This window comes from Streptopelia decaocto (assembly GCF_964273445.1).
Source record: "Streptopelia decaocto genome assembly, chromosome: 6".
Taxonomy (NCBI): Eukaryota; Metazoa; Chordata; class Aves; order Columbiformes; family Columbidae; genus Streptopelia; species Streptopelia decaocto.
The window spans coordinates 30,453,439-30,479,250 of NC_138660.1; the positions used below are offsets into that span (position 1 = coordinate 30,453,439).

The 25,812-nt window shown below is 43.3% G+C and overlaps 1 protein-coding gene across 5 annotated transcripts in view; it reads right to left on the minus strand.

Annotated features, from left to right (window-relative positions):
* RAPH1 (Ras association (RalGDS/AF-6) and pleckstrin homology domains 1) overlaps nucleotides 1-4,660 on the minus strand; it is an 86,076-nt gene extending 81,416 nt beyond the window's left edge. For all 5 annotated transcript variants that reach the window (XM_082056480.1, XM_082056479.1, XM_082056478.1 and 2 more), the window contains exon 1: nucleotides 4,343-4,660. The gene's annotated coding sequence lies outside the window, so the exon portion shown is untranslated. The remainder of the gene's footprint in view (nucleotides 1-4,342) is intronic.
* Between the last annotated feature and the right edge of the window lie 21,152 nt (nucleotides 4,661-25,812).

Genomic DNA, 25,812 nt, shown 5'->3' on the forward strand with positions numbered 1-25,812 from the left:
AACCATACAGTGTTAACATTCCAATAATGGATGATAAAGATAGTTTTCACACAAGATGAGAACAATCCTTACTCAGTTTACCATTTGCTCTATGTAACATCAGTGCAACTTTATCAGCAACAACTTGAGTTCTTGAACACTTCAAAATATTTACTCAAGTAAAGTAAATATATCATAAGTTTCACTACTGTGTAATTTCCTCACCAGACTCACTATAATATTTTGTATAAAAGCTTTCACGTTACACGCTGGTCTTCTAAAAAAAAAAGACCAGAGGCCATGAAGATTCAATCACCTTTCTGCTTACATCACTATAAATTAATCTGATTCATTTCTGAGACTAGAAATCCAGTAACAAGTAAAAAATTATGTTCTGTGAATAAAATGTGTTACAACTGTTTTTATAGTAGCTCTTGAATTCCTCTTCCTGTGCCCTCACTCCCCTAGCCCAGTCCTCACTACAGAATTCAGCCAACTCCTTATGAAATAAGATGGCAAAAAATAATTTTCCCAATATTTAACCTCGGGCCAGTTTCAAATTCTTGTGCAGTCGTCTTCCTCCATACAGTTCCTGACAGAGTGATAGCTCACAGAACAAGACATTTCAAGTGCTCTTCATTAACAGATGCATTAAAAAAAAGTAAGCTCTATTCTACATAACATCTTACACTAAACACTTCAATTAAAGCCTGTCCTATCAAATAATTAAAATTACTACACAGGACAAAACAGAGAAGTGACTTTAACTCGTTGAAAAGTCAAAAAGTATCAGCCAATGTATCTAGATTGAGCTGCATATAAAGTATGCTGCAGATACTTTTCTTATTCTTTATAAGATTTTCAAGTATGAGGATGATTATTAGCAACCTGAACCATCAAGGAATTCTACTTGTCTTTCTCACAGGGACTGATATGCTTAATTGGATAGTTATTACTAATTTCCAATATTAACCTCTTGAAAGTAATATGCCATTTTCAATGAACACAGTCCTTAAGTGATGATAATGCTTGCAGATTAACAAGGAGAAACTTAAATCCCTTGCCAATCTGAAGAACAATTAAAACAGGCAATTTTAGAGCAAGTTTCTTCAGTGGAATCCCCTGATCTTGTCGACATTCCTAAAGGTGGAATGTTCATTGTGTGTCCTCACTCAAAGCCTGCGAGTGCCAGTTATATTTTTTGAATCCTCAAAAGGGTGCAGTCAATATGACAACCTTGGTTTTGTAACAGTTATATTTTCTCAAACAAAATTAACATTCCACATAGAAATGCATTAAGTGTGACTATTCAACAGTCTGCTGTCATTTCCACATATGATTAAACTTAAGCAATAAAACAGATCTGGATTGCCCCTTTTATAAGACTTGTTAATCTGAGATTGCCTGATTCAGCCGTAAATCAACCTATTTTTTTCCTTTCTCTGCAATTGCTAGAAGGTGTGAAATCACAAAAGCAGCATCCGTCAGTGTTTGGTGAGGGCTGAAATACAAGTTGGACATTTTAGGCTTGACTAAGTGCCTGTAACAGGTTCTAGATTTAATCAGCATGGTCTTCAGCATCCACTGATGTTAATGGGAAGATGCAAACCACATTATTTCAGTTTTACTTGAAAATTCAGTAATAAAACTGTTGTTTGACATAACAGAAAAGGCAGTGTGACTATTTTGCAACCTTTGTCTTCATTTATAACAGAAGAGATTTGGATTTTTCTAGTATTAAGAAAATGATCTAAATTATTTAATGGCTGGGATATTCAGCACTATTCTTCTCAGTATTTGCTTAACTGGCTTACTCTCTGTGATTTAACACTGTCCCAGTCTGACAGATTTCCATCACCCCACTACAGTGGCTGAAAGACACCTAAAGAAGGAAGGCAAGTGGTATGACCAGTAAAGATCAGATTAATACAGCATAAACATGTTAAATTAAGAGCACAAAGAAATAACTATTTCTGGCTAGAAAAGCTAGCCAATTAAAAATCTTGATGCTGAAGGAAGAGATAAAGGAACACATGTTCATATTCTTGCAAAATTCAAGAGTAAGAAGCAACACAATAGTTTTACAGCTAAAAAAAATTCAGTGTTTTCAGGGAATGGTGATATCCACATATTCTGATATTCAGAAGACTGAGTCTACCTCTTGAAAAATAAAGTCTCTTAAATTAATCATACTGACCCATTACCTACAAAATTTACCACAGCTGTGTCATCCACTCCCTTAAACCAACAGGTGTTCTCTGTACCATGGCTTCCCTCATTAAGAAAGGCACAGGCTGCAATACACACGGAGTTTGAAACACTTAATATCAATGCATTATGCCCCTGGAAATAAAAGTTATTTTAAATTCAAGCCTGAAGGCACCGGTCTCAAGATACTACACAGGGAAGGTAGATTCAAAAGACTATATAAAATTTGTCAGTGTCCCTTTTCACATTATTTTTTAATATTCTTTTCAGAGATTAACAGCTGCTAAAGTACTTTACTTTCCTGAACTGTGGCTTATCTCTTAGCAATACTTTTCCCTCTGTCATCCCATACTGAGTCAGAGAAATAGCGGCAGAAGGACTTTTCATTGCATGTCATATGAGTCTGAAAACCAAGCCATTCTAAGAAAATGTCTATCTGGAAATGAAATTTGTAGGATGGCAATAAATAAATTCCTTAGTGCCACTTACATCCTTTTTCCATAAAAGAAAAAGCCTCCCCAATGTGGATTTCTGTCAGGTAATTTGAGTGGCACCCACTGACATGAAACACCACATACCAACTGGGGTGCAGAAAAGCAGCTCTGTATCCCACTATCCACCACATCCAGCCACAAAGGATATCAGCATATTAAATATGAACATGTCTACACCTTTATATAACACAGGTGAAAAGTATTCCCTAGAAATGGAATTTATGGCCTATACTTTTGTTCTTAAAGATAATTTAGCAAATGATTTTTCTGTTCCTCTATTTTAATAGCAAACTTAGCAGAGAAAAGCTGATTAAATAGACAGTAAAATTAGAAGATTTTCTGTTTTAGACATGCTGTTTCAGTAAACATCTAAATTAATTCATCAATAAACTCATTTTTCTGCTCAAAGGTGTTTCACAAACTAATGTGTTTCTGTCTGGAAGACAGTGGAGTGGGAACAGATAAAAAGAGGTAATCTGTTTAAAATGGAATGGGCGTGATTCTACAGTCTCACAAAATGTTAGCTCCCCATTCCTCAATCACATGAATTGCAACATAAATATATTAGCTATATGAAATAGTCCACTTGTGCCAAACAGAGCGCATCTGTACTCCTCTAGTAAAACACGAATTATACTATGCATACTGCTGTTTGCCCCCTTCTGAATACCTATAACCAGGTAAAAACATTACAAGCCTTGAAATACTAATACAAATGATAACGTGCAAAGACAGTGCCCAAACATGCAGGTGACTGATACCACACAAGATGACAAACCTAAAAGAAAGAAAACCTTCCAAGATGAATAGGTAAGCCATTGCCTTCTTAAAGCAAGCAGCATTAATGCAGGAGAAAAATAAGTATAGCTATATGAATTTTACACAGGTCACGTGACATTCACGTATACAGACACTCCTCCTTTCCCTCCCACCATCCATGATTTTCCCCGTGTGAAAAAATATAATAAACCACTCTCCCCATCTCCGTGAAAACCAATGCAGACACCAGCCCTGCTTGGTGGGAGGCTCTTCACTAACCAGCCTGTCCTCAGCAAGCCGTATGGCTAAAGAGCTTAAAAAAATAATAATAAATCGGTTTTGTTTGTTTGAATGAATGTTTTTCCAACGAACATTGTAACGAACGCTCCAAACCGATCTTTCTGCCTCAGGAGAGAGGATTTGAGCGTGTTCCGTTCCCCGGGTCGCACAGAGCGGGCTGCCCGCAGCTCCACAGGGTGGAGACTCAGCCAGGCTGACATTGTCTGGATCCCTGGCGCATCCCCGGCTCATCCCCAGCCTCTCCCAGGGCACACCTCACACCGGGAGCCGCCGAGGCGATCACACACACACACACACACACACACAAAAACCCTCCACCGGTCCCCAGCATTGCAACGCCCGTTTTGAAAGAAATCACCCGCTGATGTCTGGGGCGTGGAGGGGCGCAGGGCACAGCCCCGGGCTGGTAAATGCTCGCCCCTCCAACACTCGGTCGCCCCAGTAGTCCCCGCCCGACCGCAGCGGTCCCTCAGGGCCCCCGCCCCGCCGCTGGGGTGAGGGGAAGCGGCAGGAAACGCCGCTCCCCGCCCGCCGCAGCCCCACGCCGGCTCGCCCACCGCCGCCCCCCAAAACACCGACACGAAGGCGGCTCCAGCACTCACCTCGCCCCGGCTCCGGGGAAGCCCCCGGCGGGCTGGCGGGCAGCGCCGACCCCCCACAGAACAGAAGGGCGAGGCGGCGGGCACGCTCCCGCTCGCTGCCGGCGGCGACACCCGGGCTCCGCTCCGCCCGCAGCCCCCCGCGGCTGCTGTTGCTCCTCCCGCCGCCACTAATGGTGGCCAGCGATACCAGCTCCCACCGCCGCTCCCTTCCTTCCCCGCTCCTTGTTTCCGCCGAGCGCGGAACCGCCTCCGCCCGGCCGCCGGAGCACGTCCCTGCCCGGCAGCCGAGACGCCGCTCCCTCCACGCCGCTCCCGCCCCAGCACCCGCCGCCGCTTCGGGCTCCCCCCGCCACTCACTTCCGGCGCGCAGGCCGCACCTCGCCCCGCCCCGCCGGGCCCGCGGCCAGCGCCCGGGGGGCGGCAACGGCCCCGCAGCGCCGGGGCAGCCGCCGGCCGTTGGGGAGGTTGAGCGCGCGGAGGGACGGTTGAGAGCCCTGAGAGGCGGTTGGGCGCGCGAGGGGACGGTTGAGAGCCCTGAGGGGCGGTTGGGCGCGCGAGGGGACGGTTGAGAGCCCTGAGGGGCGGTTGGGCGCGCGAGGGGACGGTTGAGAGCCCTGAGGGGCGGTTGGGCGCGCGAGGGGACGGTTGAGAGCCCTGAGGGGCGGTTGGGCGCGCGGGGGGACGGTTGAGAGCCCTGAGGGGCGGTTGGGCGCGCGGGGGGGCGGTTGAGAGCCCTGAGGGGCGGTTGGGCGCGCGGGGGGACGGTTGGACGCCCTGACGGTGCTCCGCACGCAGTGCCGTTCCGTCCGCCGCTGCAGGCGCTGGGGGACGCGCCCCGTACCCTGCTCATCGCCGGGGGCTGGTTTCTGTAGGCAGCGAATTACCAGCTGTTGGAAATGGTGCGGAAAGCCCCGGCAGCAGCGGCCCCGGACCGCGCCGCCTCGGCCACTCCGTCAGTATTTGTCAAGGAGAAAACTTCAGTCAGCTAAAGCACGGTGTTTTCCATAAAGGAGAGCAATTATGCAAAACCGTGCTAGTTGTTTTACTTCTGTAAATACTAATTTACCGACGAGGTTATGAACTAGGTCAAAAGCAACATGAAGAGGCATCTTTTAAAATACAAGCTAGTACACGGAGAAGATTATTTTCGTGTGTACCTACAATTAAGTCATTTGAAAGACAAAGTTCACGCATATAATTCTAATGTATTTAACAAAAAATCATAGCTATATAAATTAGCCTTAGTGTGTAATCGTTTCCAAATTTTGGACAACAAAATGTTGACAACAATATGCCAGACAAGCTGAGATCAAAGTTATGGATGCGGAAATATCAGATAGTTTTGCAACTCTGAATTTCTTTTATACATTATCAATGTGGAATATAAACACGCATTCATCACCAAGGGACTAGAGTAGCCTTCTGGAGTTGCAAATAAAGTAATTTGAATCAGCCACTGAAAATTATAGACCACTACTTCTACACTGCTTCATAGTTCGTGGGAATGTTCCAGGATTAATAAACATCTGGGCTCACGTTATTTAATGAAAGTGATAAGTACTTCAGTTCTCAGTGCTGTTCTGCACTTGGTGGATATCAACTTGCTAAGTTGCCCTGAGCTGAAGCAGAGAGCAAACAACACAGTTAATTTAATGCAGGGTGGAGATCAGAGCATTTTAACCTTGAGGACCAGATTGGATCTGTGCGCATCCTGCAGAACCACCATCCAATTACATACATCAGTTACTAATGTAAAACCATCCCCCAGGCCAGGGAAATTGTACATACCTGCAGCGGAGGTTGGGTGAGGTTTTCAAAGTAGTACGGGGGATTTAGTCATACATCTGCCAATAAAACTAACAGCTAATGAAATAATAAAAATAGTTAAGCCTTTTGAGTAGGTTAGAAGGCCAGTTTAAATGTATATCTGCTTCCAAATAACAGAGGATAAAACTGATCATTGTTCTTAATCAGGGAAATAATTCCATGGCTATTGACCTTTCCTTCTCCTTAAATGTTGTCTATCAATCTCCATTTTAAGTATGTCTAAGCAGCATTGGCAGCTGAGCTTAACTTTGAATCCTTCAAAGGTTTTATTTGCTGTTATTTAAATAATTCTGAATAAGAAAACATAAATAAACAAAGGTTACATAGGCTTTTGGATCATTAGACAGCTGGGGGAATTTCCATAAAGGACACACCAGGCAAAGGCTGGAATATGAGAGTTCAAAATTAAAAGAAACAACAACTCCCATCACGATTGCTTTGTTGCACCCAAGAAAGCTCAGTGACTTGTGCAGCAGAAATTCTGTATTTTGGTGAAGACTAGCTGGGTCTGATCCAGACTCTATAAATTGAAATTATATATATATGTGCATATATAGGTACATCTATATGTACGTGCATCCTATCCTGGAACTCTGAGCGCCTGTGACCCCTGCCAGCTCTGACAAGGAGAAGAGCAGTCTGATTGTTTCCACCTGCTTCTTTATATTTTTTTTCTGCCAACTACATTGTTCAAGGTACACAATCATTAAAAAAGCCTTTCCTGTGCATCAATAGTTTGCTCAACCTATACCGTATCTATTGCTGCTCAGCTTGCTATAATGGCATTTCCAAATGGGAGTTATGATGAAGTATTACAGTATTTCTTAGCAACAGGTATAGCACCCATAGCCATTAACATAAATAATTCAGCTCATCCAGCCTATACATTAAAAATTTCTTTTCTCAGATCTTATCTACTGTTCAGAGTAAACAAGAATATCTTGAAGAGGATCTGACTTTGAAGCAACAGGTATAATGACAACAGTAGCCCAGAATAGGAATGCAGACTTGGACAGGAGCTTCTGGGATTTCAAGCCCGGCAGCATGATACAAAACCCATCGCAGAAACTGCTCACGTTCTAGGTTCAGGCTGCTAAGCTTTCTCAAGGCTGTTCTTAGGAAAGGCTGCAGCTATTTGCATGTGAGAACAAGTTCAAACAGAGGAACACCACAAACACTGGAATGAAAACACCATTTTCTGAACTCATTTCATCAGCATAAATCAGGAAAATCTTGACTAATGCAGCTAAAGTACTCCTGATTTACAGTGGGATGACAGCTCTGAATCCAAAGCACAGAATGGCTGCATATGAAAATATGACCGCTTTCCTCTTTACGCACTTTCCCCTCATTCCACCTTTGAGAACTAGAGAAGTACTGTCTTCCCATTTCTCAGGTGATGATTTAAAGCACAGAGAGAGAACACTACCTCCCCACAGTCTGGCTATGAATGGAGCTTCTTTCCTAAGTCTGAATTCTGCTCTCATCAGTGCCAAACCGGTCCCTTGCTTGGGAGATTGCTCTTCATCCCAGATTTACTGACTGATACTCTTTTTTATGGAAGCGCCAGCATTACCGTAATACAGACTAGCTAATAACCTACCTATAGCATTCATTGTCATTATCACTTTTGGTGAAAACTCAAACCATCCCATCACACATCTCAATAAATCATCAGGGCTAACACACGGCAAGAAAACATTTCTTCTTGATCCTCAAAGCAACCAGCTTATGCTGCTGAAGCAAGAAGCTTGCTTGTCCCCCGCACCCTTGTAATCTAGCGCATGCAGCTGCAAATGTCATCTTTGCTCACAAAGCTTCACAAATCCCTTTTTAAATTCCACTAAACTCTTTGCCTTTATGACTGCCTATGCAATTGGATTCCATTGATCGAAAATACACTGTGTGAAGTAGTATCGAAAGCACGTTCTGGAAGGTTTTGCTCTGTGGATTGAGGCTGCAATTAACTGACTACACTAGACACCTGATGAAGTCCCCCTTTCCTCCATATGTATTACCCTCCATTATTCTTTATTCTGCACAGCTGATGTTTTGGTGGCTTTTTAGGTCCTGTGAGGAAAAACCTGGCCCTCATTAATGTATGTGAGCACCATGCACATAAAAATAGGGAAACAACAGCACACATAATGATTTGGATCTTCTGAGATCCACAGAGACTCTGGATTCTCCTCTCAGGCTGAAGTCAGTAGTAGATTTTAACAGGAGCAGGGCTGAGCTAATGCTGGCACTTTGGAAAATCCCACCCAAGGGATTCAGTGATATTCAAAGTTCTTGAGGCAGGTTAGCTGTGGGGCATTTCCACTAATGGGGAATGGCACAGTTGTCTTTATTAATTTTCTTTCTCCAAAGTGCAATTAAAATGTATATATTTTTATATCTTTAGGAACAAAATAACGTAAAATGCTTCTGTTTCTAGAGATTCTTACTGATGGGCAGATAAGTGGCTTTCTGCAGCACAGTTACAGGCCTGAAAATCTATCACTCCACAAGGTCTATTAATACTCTCCAGCTGCCTTTCTTTTTCCTTCATCTGACTTAAAATGATTACAAGGGAAAATAATGTAGCTGTGGGTCCCAATTACAGTAGTTGCACCGGTCCTTCCTAAAACAAGATTCTTCATCCTCTTCTTTGAGATGGGAGGAACCGGTACTTTTCTACCTAACTGTACATTTACAACCAAGAGAAAAAAAATCTCAGTGGTGAGGATGAATTGGAAAAGGTCCATTAGCACAGGAAAAAGAAAAGGTGACATGAACTGTAATGTGGTGCCAACAACAGCAAGGGCGGTGATGCAAGCAAATGCTAATGTAGAGGACATTGGTCCGTTTTTCAGAAGCCACTACATGCTAAGGATTGTCAAAAAAAAAGGTCAAGGTTATGATAACTTTGCAAACAACTCTGCAAATAAACACAGCCTGGAGTACCTTTGTTTCTTTGAGTGATGCGTATGAAAATTATGAGGTTACTTGTCCATAAGAATTGTGAGGTTCTGGCACATAATTCACTCAAAATGCAAATAGTGATTATTTTCCAGATACTCATTCAAACAACAACAGAATTTTCCACATGGAAATGAACAGCACAGATTACTTCAAAAGCATTATAAAACATCCCATTTACCATAGTGTAATGGCAGAGGTTGGGTCATTAGCATCGCAGGGAAATGTCAGAATATACTAGAACTTTTGCGGTCACGAGAACCATTGCTTTACAGACAAACCCCAAGTCCACAATATATTTAAAATACTAAGGGGGGGGAGTGGCAGAATAGGGTGAGAAAAGAAATTGGGTTTGTTTCTGCTTGCTATTTCTACTTTGCAGCTCTAATTTGTCTGGCAGTTCTGATGAAAAGTTCTTCTTGCACTGACCTTTTCAATGCAATGCTGTTTTAGCCTTCCTGACTCCTAATGGCTCTGCTGGATGTCAGACTGGAATATCCCAGGATAATCCAGGGGTCTGGATTAGGCATTTCTCTGAGTCAGACTGGAAAGCGCTTCTCAGGTATTTGGACTCTATGTTACCATTACAGAGTAAGGCCTGAAAGAATCAACAAGTAGTAATTTACCTTTCAGATTACTTTTAACCTTTTGGTTAAAAGCATTTCTCATTTTAGGTTGAAAAGGTTCCACTTCATCTCACTTCAGAAGCGACATCTTTTGCTTACTGAATTAGTAAAAGAGCATTTTAATGTAATTGTTGAAAGTGTTTTTCCTTCAAGACCAAACACCTTATATACAGTTAATCCTCACTACAGAATATTTACCTGCTAAATCTGACTCGATAATTATTAAAGTATAAGTGACTTTGTGAATGTGCAATAAAACAGAATTATCAGTCACATTGCTGTCTGAGATAGAACAGAATTTTGGCGCTTCTCCTGCTGCACTGTGAAAATCCAATATACTACATTTAGCTTCCCTTCTTTATAGAGTGAAATATTTTAAATTCAGTCAAACTGGCTGTAACTGCAGGGGGAAGCTTTGTGTGTACGTACTGCAGCAGCACAGGGACAGACACACACATCTCTGGTACACTCAGTGCTGGCACCACTGTTCGTTTTTCCAGCCACTATTAACTGTTCTTTCCCAGCATCTTCAGCCACGTCGTATCCTCAGATCTCATTCTGGATTGTGACGTGCTCAACTGGACTTGATTTGTTTTGTCTTTCAGGAGCCAGCTGGCACCAATCAAGTTGTAAGACTGGGTGAAAAGTACAGCTTTCTCCAGAAGTTCTGTGTTATTTTACTGGACCAAATGTTTACAGAGCACAACTATTTTTTTCCTGTCATTTTTGTGCACATGTGAAATATTTGACATATGCCTTGTAAATCATACATTAGGATTTACTGGAATTTCTGTCTTGACCACTTAAGTGACATTATCTGGACTTGTCACATTTTTTTTAAGAAGTAGTTCAAACTGGTGCAGTTGTTCTTTAACTAGGGAGCAACTGAAAATAGTTCTGGGAAGCTTCAGATTCTTTTTTGAACAGCTGTAGATGAATGGACAGTAGATTTTTGAATGGTAAATTTCAGCTTTTTTCTCATTGTATTTTGAAACTTTTACAATTTATTTAAAAACTGTCACTCTGAAATGAAAAGTGGAAAATAAACATTTCAGCATGTGTGATGTTTCGGGGCTTATCAAATAGAGCTGTCGTGATTTTTTGAATAATTTTAGTGATGACGTAGGCAAAATTAAATGGCATTCCAGAATAACTCTGAAGATCTTTATTCAAGATACGATGGGCAAAAATCCAAGCAATCCTCATTAGTAATTCTCTCAGGGAAAATTTTCTCCTTGAATCTTAATGTGTGCTTTTGAGGTAGGTGACTTGGAGCACCTGTTTAGAGAAATTCAACTGCCTCAACTATCTGAGTGATTTCTCTCTTAGTCTAATAGACACAGTGTTATATACAGGTACACCCATACACATAATTTATGTTTGCATGTAATTTGTACTAAAGTACTCAGGGATTACCTTTACCTAAACGAAGAGTGGGATTAAGTGAACATATGGTGTTAAGAAAGCTGGAAATAAAATCCCCCTGCATCTTACTCTGCCACACTTGTATTGCTTATTAGAGGATTACTTGTGAGGCCGTGTGGACAAGCTTGCTGAGGAAGGAATTGACAGGCATAAAGTTTCACAGGTTGGTACTGGTTATGAGGGAAATCCTGCAAAATTATACTGTCTAGGTGAAAGGTACTTTGCCGTCTGTTAGAATCCTGAAACTCATTTTTCACTTGTACTGTATCAATATGTACGTGCAGAGAAAGAAAGGACCTAGTGGTTTCTTTTCACTCATCATCATAATTTGGCAGGTAGCTTTTCTGCAATCAGACTACAGTCATAACTGGATGCTGTCTCCTTATTAAATGCCTTTTTATAAAGGTGACCGGAAAGCTCAGAAACCTACAGTAAATTGACAGAATTTCAGCCAGAAAATCTATTAATTTACTTCAAAAAGTTATTGTGATATCAGATGTAAACCACACAATTTTCCTGATTATTTACCTGACAATTAGGCGTAAAACAGATAAAAAACTTGCAACATCTATTGCATATACGAGCCAGTAGCCAACTTAATATCACAGTGTGACAACAGCTTCAAAGGACAGAGCTCATTGTCCCCCAGCAGCTGTATGGCAGTGCATTTAGCTGCTGCAGTCAGTTCATGCTTCGAAACCTCAGTGAGTTCCTCCAGCCCATGGATTTGGAAGTCACCTTGATCTCATTTATCTTCCCAGAGCTGTACGTACGCTGGGTTCTTCTGCAGCCCTGCTGCTTCCTCCAGATCCTCCCAGAGGTCCGTTCACATCAACCAATGTGCTGAGTAGACCCTCTTCACATAAGTTTCAAATCCTTATAGTCTAATCATTTCTTCCTCTTCTACTGACCAGTTCTCCTCTTCCCCTATAAGTACAAGTTGTCTTCTTGTTTGTGTCCTAAAATAAACTCCCTGGACAAATATATAAAGCCACTGCGTGATCCCTTACAGCCCTCTTCCATATGCACTCCATTTTGACATCTGTGAAGTTGATAACGTCACCAGAGCAACCAGTAAGAATATAAATGTCTCAAAATAGCGATCTGGCAATGCTTACAGTGCACAAAATCAGTGTGTGCAGCCGCCTGGTTTTATCTTTGCTATCCTTGCCCTTTCTTTCCCATTTCCTCCACTGGATATTCTTCCACTTTTTGTATTGTGTCAAAACTGACTGTCAGCTCTTTAGGAAGATGTAGATCCCCTGTTACACAGATATTCTTTCCAGGGACTTAGCCCTGCTAATTTAGAAGGGAGCGGTGGTGATTGCAGCTGTGACTCCTTTAAATAGTTTATGAGTGGTGCTCACTTTGTTTTTTTTTGTTTTGCAACCAACCAGAAATCAGCCCCAGCAGCCTCCCATATGTTCCTTGTCTTTTGTTTGCTTGGGTATATTTATTGTATGGGTTTACTCAGGATCCAGCTATGACTATGTCAGGGGTTTGTTCTGTACACTGTCAAAGACATGAGACTGAGCCCAACACCTGTGTTTAAAACATTATAGTTGTGTCTGGAAAGTCAGAAAAATGGGAGTATGATCTGTTCTGAGCTATTCTTACACCATTGTAAACAATCTTAGCTAGCTAAGTAGAAATCCTGCCACTAAATACAAGTGTCAAATTGCAACCAGATCCTCAGCATGCCAAGACCACATCAGCGCAGTTCCAGATTTCCCTTTCAGTGAGTAACCCGGCAGTGCCTCGTGTCAAGCAGCTGATAGCAGGACTGTTGTTGCTACTCCCTGCCCATCTGAGCGCTCCTGTGCAAATCCACCTGTCTGGATGTCACAGTGGACTCGCAGGATCCCCGGGGTATACTGAGGGAAGAAGCATCACTTCTCTTCCAGGAGATAATGTACCCAGAGCCTGAACTACTGCTGGTCAGAACATTGTGCGCAGGATAGTGTAATTAAAATGTATTGAAGCTCAGACCTACCCCTTGGAAATGAATGCCCTCTTACTTTCAAAAGACCTCAAAGAGACAATTCCTCCCTCTGCTACATCCTTAGGTCTCCAACATGTTCCCCAAGCCCACCTTACCCTTGCTCGCTGAAAGGTAGGTCTAAATAACTTTGTTTCTGTTGAGCACGTGTTGAGACATCTTGGTCTGCAACATCCACTCCAGTGCAAACATTCAGACTATTTGCAACCTTCCATAAATGCTTCCCGCTTCAAGAGTTCAGGATCCAAATGACTCCCCTAAGTGTTGGTGTATTTGTTGCCTGCTTTGAACCTGAAGAATCCACAGGTGGCAAGGAGATGTATGCAAGCAACACATGCTGCTAATTCTCTCTGAAAGTCTAAGATTAAGGCTAAGACCACTAAAAGCCTGTGCCATTATATGAGTATCAATCAGAGAAAGGAAATTTTTGTAGCATTTATAGCTCTAACATATATAACAGTGTCCTAGGAGGAATGTATTTTGATCACTCTTAACTAATGCTCAACTAGTGTAAGCTGTCGGGTTAAAGCATAGTTGTTTCCCTTTGTTTAGTTGTCCCTCCAGCAGGACTGTATGTTTGAACAGTTGGTACATTCAATCTAGCGCAGACCTGGCCTGTTGTCTCCTGCTACATGCACTCCTGTTCCTTTCTGATCAAATGTCACATAGGATCAGCACAATAAATCTAGATTAGAGTTGAGAAACAGTGATCATTTTTAATTTTATAGTGTTATTTAGTTCGTGATACAGCCTGAATACGGCTGGAACCCAGTATGTGTATTTAACTTCGCCTTTCGCACTGAAATGTGTCATCTGTACTAAACAGAACAGTTCTGCAGCACAAATTCCCTTCTAAGTAGTGACTGCTGTATAAAAATGAGGTCACTCTCTCTGTAGATAAAACATTTTTTAAAACGTTTATGAAATTATTTATTTTGCATAAAAATAGAAAGGAATATTTTAAATTGATGGGGTTTTGCTGTTTGCTTCTGCAAAATTAGCCTTAAATGAATACTTACAACAGCATGCAAATTAGGGCTGGAAGGGAGGAGGCCCAGGGTGCTGCTCAATGGAAGTGGTTCTCTGCTAAAGCTGGAGCAGAACTGCGTGAAGCTGGAAAAGGTCTCAAACCTGGCTGCTTAAAGTTAGGAATCTATGTGTCAATGACTCAATCAAATGGCCTGGTTTTCCAAAATGGTTGGCAGGCACCCACATTTCTCATTGAAATCAACAGGCATTGCATATGCTTAACACCCTGGAAAATCAGGCCACTTATATTTAGGAGTTTAAATATGACATTTGGAGCTTAAATTTCATCTCCTACAGTTAAAATACTAAGCCAGAGTATCTGAAACCTATTTTGAAGTAGGATGTCTGAGGTTACAGTTAATTAAGATAAATTATTATTATGCTGACCTCCCACCGCCTCTGAAAACATTACCCCATATGCTGAGACACCTTAGCTGTCTCCTAGGTTTCTAGCAGAGAAACTTGTTGCAAGAACACTTTTCAGGAACCCATCTGCTTCTGACAACCGTGTCCTTCATGGGTATGAGCCCCAGTAGCCAACATTTTCACAAGCAAAACCATATCTGAATGCAATTATTGTCAATAGAAGGATTTTGCTATCATTACGCGACAGGATGGAACTTGGCTCCATCGTTCTGTTTGTTGCATGGTGCATGACAAGCGAGTGCTGGTAGTCACAGCAGAACCGTGCCAATCGCCACCATATGTTAGAGTCCATTCTATCACTGTGCTGGGTTATTACTTCAAACATTAATCAGAGCATCACACACAGCTCTGCTCACAGCAGCAGCGCTGCAGCCTTGGCGATGTGGAGATTGTCCCCTGTAGCTTGTTTAAAGCTAAAACTGCACTCACAGTGTTTCCGGAGGCTCAGTGATGCTGCTGTATCTGCATAGCTAATAAAAACTTCCAGCAAGTAGCCCACTCATTGTGCATTATAGAAAAGAAAAAGTCCCTTAAACAAATTCAAGCTCTTTCAAAGAATTTATCTCATCATGACTCCTTATTTTTAAATGATCTATCAAGCGTGAGATACCTACACACGGCATTTTCTGTTTCTATTTATTTCCCCCAAGCCCCAAGACCTGGTCTCTCTCACTGATTTGTCTGGTGGAAGGGAATTGAAGAAAATCACTACAATGCATGCTGTATTTCTGTGTGGTTAGAAAAAGGATTTAAGTGGCAAATACTGCAGGGAAATTGCAGGAATCTGAATGCTATTTTTTAAATAACCATTTGGACAATGCCCATGGTAGAAAGCCCTTTATTTTCTAGAGGGCAAGACTTCCCCAGTTGTGTAAACACGCTCTCAGAAGGCAGCTGTGTGTCAAATCACCATTGAGCTATCCACAAGTGGGGAAGGCACCCTGCAAAGCCCTGACTCCAACCCACTTGAATTAGGGAAGACCCTTTCTGATTTTAGTGGCCTGTGGACCAGATCTCACCCGTGAGCAGCAGTGAATGTATGTGTGACCCAGATTCAAGAATGAGGTCTGCTGGGTGCATCTTCCAGGTAAAGACTGAACACTGGTGGGGACCAGGGTGACAACGAAGGCTCCGTAGAGCAGACTCTGAGCACCGTGCATGACTGTAATCTGCCTGAAGCCATGACCTGCATCTTCAGAAATCTTTCTGACGTTTAGTAATTTATCCTTTCAATACAGCTACAGGGAAAACTCTGTGACTAGAGCAGCAGGGTTGCATTTGGAGGTGCTGAGGAGCGGGAACCCCTGAGGAGTATGAAAGAAAGTTGAAGTTGTACCTTCTCTGAAGTACTTTTATCCACAAAGCAATTTTGTCTGAAAGCCAGAATTAAAACCCAAAAGTTCCTCGCTTAGACCAAAACCCCATTGTGGGATAGTGTTTCATTATAGAAGTTATTTATCTACCGAAACTATTTAAAGACAGGAAGTGTTATCTGTGGCTAGGATTAATCATCTCTGTCACACAGCCTGTCTCCCGAATGAGAGATTAATGCAGAGTATAGCTTCCTGACAGGCAAGAAGCCTGGTAGGGATTTTGTTAATTCTGTGGTAAGAAGCAAAGCCAAGGAAATTGCACAATGCCTGGCATGTTGCGACACTGCCAGCCAAAAATATCTCAGCTGAGACTGCTCATTGTGCCAGACTCAAGAGACAGAAATGGCCAGGGAAACCTCTGTCACGCCCCAACATCCAGGCCTGCTGTGCCGAAAAGGGAGAACGACCAAGATGTTGGACATTCAGCAGAGAGGCGGCGGCTTCCACTTTTCCTGCTGAACTTGTGTGCTCCCTGAAGAAAAAATGAGAGTGCAAGAGAAGCAGGGTGCCACAGGGAGAGAGAGCAGACACATGGCATGGCAGCACCAACGACGCTGGTGGAGGAGCAAAGACAGAATAGCAGAAAATGAGGCATCTTGAATTGGCATTTGCTGCCCTGCGTGCTCAACCAGCCCCAGGCACCTTGACCACACACAGCAGGCACACAAACAGAGTCTGGCCAGACCTGACCGCACAACATCCTCCCTGGGCTCCTGTCACGCTGCCAAGTCGCAGATATAGCGTTGCCCTTTGTGCACACTCACAGAGGAGGGGAACTTGTGACAAAGGGCCAGAGTAAGATTGTACTTGTTTAACTTGAAGGAAGGAGTCATCACACGCATCTTTTGTCTCCCCAGATGAGGCTGCCGCGTCTGCTCTGCTATTTGTATAGCCGTCTACACAGCTGAAATATTTGCATTGTTTTCCTGGGCCCTGCAGCCAGTGCGCCACTATTTGCGCTGGGAAGATGCCAGACTCTTACTCAGTTGTAAGAATGAGCTGGTGATCCAGTCAGCTTTGTTATGTTATTGTCGGCCACAGCAGCAAGATAGCAAACACCACCAGCAAGACCATCAAAGAGAACATTCACTCTTAAGAATAAAGAAGAATAAGCTTGGTCATAAATTATACCACAAATCTATTTCTAGCCAAAAATAATACCTATTATTATCAGAACATGTATGCTAGAAAACCGTCGAGGCTTGACCTGCTCTTGACCTGCTGTTAGTAATGATATGATTGGAGCCATATGGGATCTCCAGAAAATTATGTGCTAATTATGCGTTAATGCGATCAGTTCATATGTGCCTACCGACTGGCTCTCTAGTGCTGCTGTACAGTTTATTCCACAGCAGATCGACTAGGTGTGAGAAATTCAGAGAAAAATACAGCAATTTGCTATTTGAAGAAGAGGAAACTGTGGGCTGACTCGCTTCTTTTTTTCATCTTAAAACAGTGATGGGGCTGTTAATTTCAAGTGATAATTATTCCTGTTCTGGTCAGGGAGAAGACGGTTTTTCAAGTATAAGACAACAGAGCACTGTTTTGTGTGCTACAGCCTGAGAGTAACAGAACAGGATCAACCCAGGGCAAACATCCCCCATTTATCTTAGCAGGACATGCAAAGATTATTTTTAATCCTCTGAGTGCTTTGTACCTTTAAGACGGTATTTTTGAAACCAAGAAGCGCTTACTGTAACATTAAGTATTGATCACTTACAACACAGCCTACATTCAAAGTGGTTTTGTGGTACACTACTGAATTAATGAAGTTTATATTTCCACTCTGCTCTTCCTTAAAGCTCTTACGTTTCAATGAACCGATGGGCAGCTTAGAGCTCTGACACACTCCTTGTCCTCAGTCATCCTTATGCAGCGTTTGGAAGGGCTGGGCGGTAGCCTGCATCCCTTCTGGACCCTGGTGACACAGAATCACAGAACGTCAGGGATCGGAAGGGACCTCAAAAGATCGTCCAGTCCAATCCCCCCGCCGGAGCAGGAACACCCAGATGAGGTTGCAGAGCGGGTGGTGAAACAACAGCCATCTCACACCGAACGCTCTTATCGGCTGCACCGCTCCAGTAGAACTGTTTAATGCATTCATTACATGTCCTGTTTGGAGACTGCACTCAGGATCTAAAGGCACTCTCTGGCAGCTCAGCTTCACTTCATCCTCAGCATGACTAATGAAAATAAGGTGGATCTTCTACACTACAGTAGACACGACAACTGAAACTGTGCCTCAAGACACAGCTGGCCTTCTCTGTGTGTTTTTTCCCCTCTGTGCTGCTTTAGTCTTTTCATCCAGCTCCTTATGGGCAGCAGACTATGTGTTTCTCTGCAGATAGCATTGTTCCCTGCCTTTGAAATGCCTGCATGTTGTAGTTTGTTCTTTTCTTCACTCCTCCCTGTGTAACTAGAGGGGCGGATGCTTCCTAGATAAGGACTGGGAAATGGCTGGGTGTACATGTCTATGAAACATAATCAAACAAAATGAAAACTGGGACCGACCCTTGAAATGTCACCACAAACATTTTTATGCATGCAAGTGGCTTAGCCGGCTTCAGAGAGGCTGCTCTTGCTCATAAAGGATATCTGTGTGGAGGAGACAGCATGATGGACACTCCGTTTATTGTTATAATAATGTAACTAGCTTGAGGCTGCTAGGAGATCATGATAAAGGATGTCTAAGAAAGATAGCGAGTTCATAAAGTGTTTCATTTTAAGGTATGTAGAGAATCATTAGCAGAGCAGCTGCAGCTTTTTATATCATTTTGTAATGCATGTGATGTGGCATTTTGAAATTAAAACCGCCTTTGCGGCTGACTTTTTGTCACGTACATCATGGCCAACAGTCCACCTTTTCCAGAGCCTTCCCCGACTGAGTCTGCACAAAGGCTCAGACACCTCTGAAGGGTAAAGCCCTTTAAAGTGTGAAACAGTTTTCCAAGAAGAAAATGAGGTGAGTTTGCCAGATTGAACTAAGCAGCTCTAAGGACGAAGCAGCCTGTGTTTCTGCATCCCTGCAGCGAGACATTCCCAGGCGTGGCCCTGGCAAAGCCCAGTGCCCATGTATTTCTGGAATGAATGCAGCTGCCTCTGCGGCTTCTCGCCCGCACATCGCAATGCTGGGCAGCCAACGCCACCGGGACTCGCAGGGACCTCTGCAAACCATCTCAGGGGAAAGTAATCTAGGACCTTTTGCTCTTAAAAAAGAGATCCCTGACGCTGGAGTCACTACACTAGAGAAGAAAAGAGCCTTTGGACTGAAGAACAGAAACTGCAAATTCTTTACGCTTTCACTCCTCCAGGAACTCCTGGATATTTCACCTCAGCCATTAACTCTTCCAGACACAATCCCTCTAAATTTAGAACTCATCCTCATAGCTCTAAACAAAAAGACGGGCACGAGGAGGCAGGTAGCTGTAACATAACCTCTAGGGCACAGAAAGGGTAAAGGACTCCTGCCACTAGATTCAGCCACAAAACCTCCCTTCTTCCATCAGAGCCACGAAACAGGCTGCAAGTCATTGTGTGAACTCTGGAAAACCACTGAATCATTTCTTGGTTTAGTCTCCTTATCTCTGAATAAGGAAACTTTTTTGCAGAGAGGGGTTTAGCTTAGGGATCCACGGAAAGCTCCTTCTACTCTGAAGAAAAATGTGGCAAGCATATGACAATGCTGTCACACACAAATGAAGCAGCACTAAGCCTGCTCCCCTATAGTAAGCTTGTAAATAACGATCAACTTCCAGTGAAGATACTAAAATCAATATCTCCACACATACAGGAAGGCCCTTTTGAGGCTCAGCCACTAAACACGACCTTGTAAAAACATTACATTCCTATGAAAAACAAGTTTGGACACTGATAGGCGCTGCGGGAAAATTACACTCAATCAGGCAAACTGAGAAGCATTAGATTGTTAATCTCTTATCCCTCCAAAGATCCTGTCCTCTTGGAAATGAAAATCCGTTGTTGCAAATGCAGGGAATCCACCTTTTCATTGGATTAACCGCTGGGTACCTCATGTCTTTTGTTCTTATGCCAAAGGCTGTACAGGATAGTGCCCTCTCTCCTCCCTCCCCAAACAGTGCTGCAGCTAAAGCGAGTTACTGCCTCCCGAGCGCTTCTCCTGCCCGCCGGCCATCCTGCCCGAGCCACCTGCGAAAACTGCCGGTTTACCCCCCTGCAGCAGAAGGCAGGTTCACACAGGCTCTGCCCCTGTGTATCTCTCTCCCCCTTCAACCGCAGTAATACCTTTGCCTGATATTTTAGTTTGGGGGGCTACAGACCAGCACGCACCCTGCCTGGGGCTGCAGGGTGGGCTCCAAGCACCCCATTGCTCCCTTTGCCGACGCTACGTAGCTCAGGGACACCGCGTGTCCCTTCCCTCACCTCAGCCAGGCTCATTCCAATCCCCACCCGCCCGCACCTTGAGCTAATACCTGCCGTTCAGAGTTGACTGAGTCCCGAAGTAAACGGGGCAGGTTATTTGGGAGAGGCTGCTGAATTGCGATTGCAGTTCTTCGCGTGCTGAGTCACCCTGGCAGCAGATTTCAGCTGCTTCTTGTTCGAGGGAGCGGCACGCAGTGAATTGAAAATGCAATGTGCGCTGCTGAAACCTTACGCAGCTGGATTCAGCAGCGATGAGTGGGAGCGACAAGACAGTCTAATTACAGGGGGTTCTACTACGAAGGCAGAAATTCAGGGGAAAAGCTTTTGTAGTCCACATGTGCTTCAGCGAACCGGCTAAATATAGAACACCCAAACCATTGGAAAAGCAAAGGAAATGGAGACCCAGGAAAATAAGCCACTGATGGTGATTCAGGAAATACTTCTGAATTAAACCATTTCCGCTGTAGCCTTTGTAATGTTCTCAGAAGACCACAGTTGTAAAAAAAAGGAGTCATTCCTGGGCTCGAGTGTAACACTGGCTTGATATGGTTGACAAGGGATCGCAAGGGATCTGCGTGGCAGTCGGGTAAACTGTGTTTGTTTTCACAGACATGTATAAAAATACACGTTGCTAGAAAATCAAAGCAACAGCCACGACAGACCAAAGCCTTTCCATAGGAGACAGAGAGCCTAATTCCCTGGGAGCCGGTGACCCCAGCTGCTCTCAGAGCTGTGAACGTCACTCGCTCCCAGGACCTGACCCAGAAGAAAGGAAGTCGGGGCTGCATTTCATTATTCTGGCACAACAGACTCCAACAGCTGCAACCTGGGTTAATGAACTGCAAGTCAACTTCCAGAGGCACAAACCGCCTCAGTCCTCCCCCAGAATCAGGCACGTTCGTGTCCCTGAAAATCCATCAAAACTGTTGCAAAACCAAGGTCCTTTGTATGTGGCTAAAGCTGCTGAAGTGGAAGAGATACCCTGAGTAAACGTGGGTCAAATGGGGTTAAGCTTGCTTTCTTCAAAGAGTTATCTGGAAAGGATTATGAATCCAGCAGCAGCACTGGCCATCAAATGTGCTCAGACGTCTCAGCTGAACTCATGGTATCTTCCAGCAAAAAGCTTGGTTTTTGTTCCTCTAAATGTACTTGTTCTTGTAGATTTTTATGGGACTTACTGGCAACTGACATTGGAAAAAACCCCCACACTTCTAGACTTATGTTTGTTGAAAAGAGATACGTTTTTACTGAAACATTTGCCTCTGGTTTCCACAGAAAGGAAATCGATAACTTTCTACCAGATTGAAACTTCTGAAAGTGCAGCCTGTTGGCTGACGAGCTGGGGTCACGGTTACAACCCTGTTTCACTCTTCCTACATGGCCCTGCAAGTTCTGAAAGCAAAAGTTTTTAACCTCTAAACAGTCTTGGTTGTAAATGTAAAGATTCTGCCCCTTTAAATCACCTTAGCCCGGTGTCTCACTCCAATTTACACCAACAGGATTTCAGGAGAGGGAGGCTAAGCTCTGTTTAGTCTTTTATGACCTTTAAGATGAAGATTTTAAATGTTTTTATAAGATTAAAAGAAAAGATTTGTAGAGCTAACCAGGGGATTTGGAATACCTAGTTGCAGTGAACAAGATTTGAGGCAGTAATTTCCCACAAGGTGACTTGGAAATGCCTTCTGGGCGATGCAGAACCCCCTAAATCTGGGAGATTCCCCCAGATGTGGTTGGTGCAGCTTCGTTGTCCCCAGCCCAGCTCGGTGCCGGCTCAGCCCTCGCAGGAGCTGAGATCTCAGGGCTTCCCACATGCTGTTGTGAGGCAAATTTCACACCGTGGAACTAGAAAACACTGCAGATCACACCATGAGCTTTGGAATATTTTAATTTCATGTTTTTGTTCTTTTTCTACTGAGATCTATTAATTAAGACATTTGACTAGACTGGAGAAAACAAAAAGGAAAATAGACTCCAGGGAACTATCTCGTCTTAGTTGGGCAAAAGAGCAAATTAGCTCATGGATGACTTCTGTCTTTTTTTCCAATGGTATTTGCTCTTAAAGGCTTGGGAGTCAGTTTCATGTTTACCAAAATAAAAGCCAATATTACTGACATCAAAGGCCTTGTAAGTAATTTAAGAAGGTGTGCAACAGTTTTCTTCTTCAAATAGTCATGGATTACATGGCCCTGCCTGTGAAATTTCTCTGGAGAGAATGGCACAACTTGCAAACTTGCCCTAAATTTCCAGCACTTCATTCTGCCAAGGGCAGATTTTCTTTAAAATACGATGCTTGAATTTAGTAACGAGCAGCACATGTTTAAAATTACGAGGCCAGTTGCCAATACAGTCGCTCCCAGTGAGCTGTGCTGTATGTGGTGGAGTTAGGTACCTTGATGACCGTAGCACAGAAAGGTCCCATGACAATGTCTGTGTTATCTGGTAGGATGTGCCCAGGAACAAAACCTTGAGTCATATTCAGCCCTGGTGTAAGCACCTGCATCTTTATTTTCTTCGGTTATATATTTTGCAGCCCAGAGTAGAAGCCTAATCAGAGCTGCCGATCCTCACTGCTTATATAACAACTTTCTCCACTCCCCCTCTCCTTCTGTAGGCTTTACTTTCATTAAAGAAAAAGAGGATGAAATATTCTTCTAGAAATGCAAGCTGCCTAAGCCTGGCTACCTGTTAGGGGATATGGGGCAGTGGAATATTTCAATTTGTGCAATCAGGGCAAGTATAGACCACCTAAAGACATGTATGTTCTGTCTGATGGCACTATGTCTGTCTTTGGGCATAATTAAATCAACATACGATGTGTTTGGCACATTGTTTGTGGCAATTTTCTCTTATCTTTCTTGCTGTTTGGACTCAGTGTCTCTACGCATCTGGCTGTTTTTAAACAGCCAGTGGGTGATTTTCTACATTCCTTCAGCTCTCAGAGTTAGATCACTGGAGCTATTTTCCTTGGATGGGTTTCATGCATATGGACTGTTGACTATCTTCTCAATCTGGTTTCCTGCCTGCGTGAACATTTTGTCAAGGGATCTCTCTCCTGTAGTGATGCAGCCGCTGTAGGTGTGTGCTGGGAGGTGTGTCAAAGTGTCTTTTATGAAACTGGAGTTGTTGAAGAAAAGAAATTCAGGTTATTGTGAAAACAGCCTGTACTGTCAGTCGCAAATGTGAGGCAAACTGCAAGCTCAAATGTCTGCTTTCTTGTGAGAGTGCTTAGTAATACCATAGACATTCGGTCAGTGATGAGATGAGAAGGCCCCTGGTGCCAGCAAACTGGGCAAGGTTACACAATGTGGCTCAATCATTCTTGCTCTTTCATATTAGAGATACAGAACTCGCAGTTTTGCGAGAGTCCTAGTAGATTACATGGTTCTCAAGAAATTAAAACATTCAGTAGAAGTAAATTGGCCCTGACTGCTGGTTTTCAGAGAGTGCTGCCTTCTCCTCCCTTTTCTCTCCATTTTACAAAACCAACATGGCCAAATTTATGATTTGTAGTGAGAGGTCTTAGTTTAAATTTGGGGCCGTAGGAAGCCATTTAAAGCTTCAGCACAAGAAAAACTGGCTGACACAGTCATCATGGGTTTAGAGGGCAGCACCAAAGCTACCACACAAAATATCCAGCGTTTCAAACGGCTCATTCACAAATCTGTGTACTGCGTTCTGGAGGGAGTCAAATCCTGTTTGCCTTTTGGGAGTTGTCACATTGAAGCCAATTGGATTACTCATTTGTTTGAGGCAAGCAGGATTTAACCCTCCAAGAAAAAAAAAATGATTTACTAAATGAAAGGGATTAGTTTTTTATATGTAATGCTATGTTAAAAAAAAAAAGGCATCTTTTCTCCCTCTCTTTTTTTTTGGTGCAACATGAGGAAGAAGCCGAATAAAACTCTTCCGTGCCCTATGCATCTTAATTTTAGCTGCCAGCGTCTATGCCTTGCCATGTTTAAATCAGCATGCTAATGCTAATGGATGCTTTTCAGTATGCAGGTCATACTGGGCTGAAATTGTTTCTAGGGGTGAAGCTGCTCTCTTGCTTTGGTGTTTGAGACAGGGTACACTGTTTAGTCTCAGATGCAGACTCATTTGTGGCAGATTTAAGGTTGGGCAGAGCTTCTGATTTGGCAGTGCTAGAGGCTGGTGAGCCAGCTGCAGGTTTTTGCCATTCTTGGGATGTGCTGACAGAACAGACCAAGTGTTTGACGCTTTTTTGAAAATGAAATGAAACTTGCCGTCAAGGTCTGGGTGAGCTCTGCATCTGGATTCATCCAGCACAGAAGGAAACTCTCTGGCAAAGTAGATAGTTAGGCAACAGGCCCTGATGTACTGAAAGAAATTCCATGGGGGAGCAAGGGGAGCCCCTCTGAGACAAACCTGGTGGGCAAGGTGATGCCACCCAGGACCACATCCAGGCTGAACATTATGACAGCTTGCATTTATACCCTTATGTGGCTCACTGATCTTCCCATTATTTGCTAGAGCTGTGTTATACCATGAACTTGCTCCTCGTAGAACTTATAGTCTGTCCTGAATCCTGAAACCCTGAGCGTAAACTTGGAGCAGTATCTGTATCGCACATAATGAAATTCCTCTACGGGGCAGAAATAAGTCCTTATAGCTATGTCAGATGGATGCTTCTTCTCGAGATGGGGCAATATTCAAATGAGTGAGATGACAGTCTGGCAGAATCATAAGGAGTTCACTTTGGAAGATCCCACACAGATAAAGAAGTGCTTCTCTTCCATCAGGATATCTAACTGGAGTTTCACAAAGAGAGGAACAGATTCAGGCTTTCAGTACAAATGTTTCTGAATCCGATCAGTAGGAATCTGTTACTGATTGCAGTGCTATCTCTGAATTCATTTTTATTCCTTCCTCAATTCAGGGAGACCCAACAGAGGAGCTGCTTCACAGCAGATAGTCTCTTCAAGCAATGCTAAAAAGTTTTGGATGTTACGACAATTCTTACCAAGGCCAAGATTCAATGCAGGAGGAAGCAGCATTTATGGAAAAGAGATTTACATGCACATTAGTTCTCTACATAAATCTGTCTCCTTCCTGAAAAACAGCTGTGAGCTCCACAGACCCAGAATAGCTGTAAGACACAGAGGGTTGAAGATTTATTATTTCTTTTAATACTTTAGAAATGATGTTATTTGTCTGCCAAATGACAGACCCCTTGGTGGCAAGGATTTCATGTTCAACCAGACTGCCATTCGAAGTAGCCTGAGAAGTTTGCAATCTGCTATGTAAATAAGAGAAGAAGAGAAATCTTGCCCAGAAACAGCTGTAACAAAACAAAATCCACTCTGGCAAAGAGCTGCCCATTTGAGTCCAGCTACTACAGTCCGCACAGCAGATTGATAACCTGTATTTTCCCCTCCAGAAGACCTC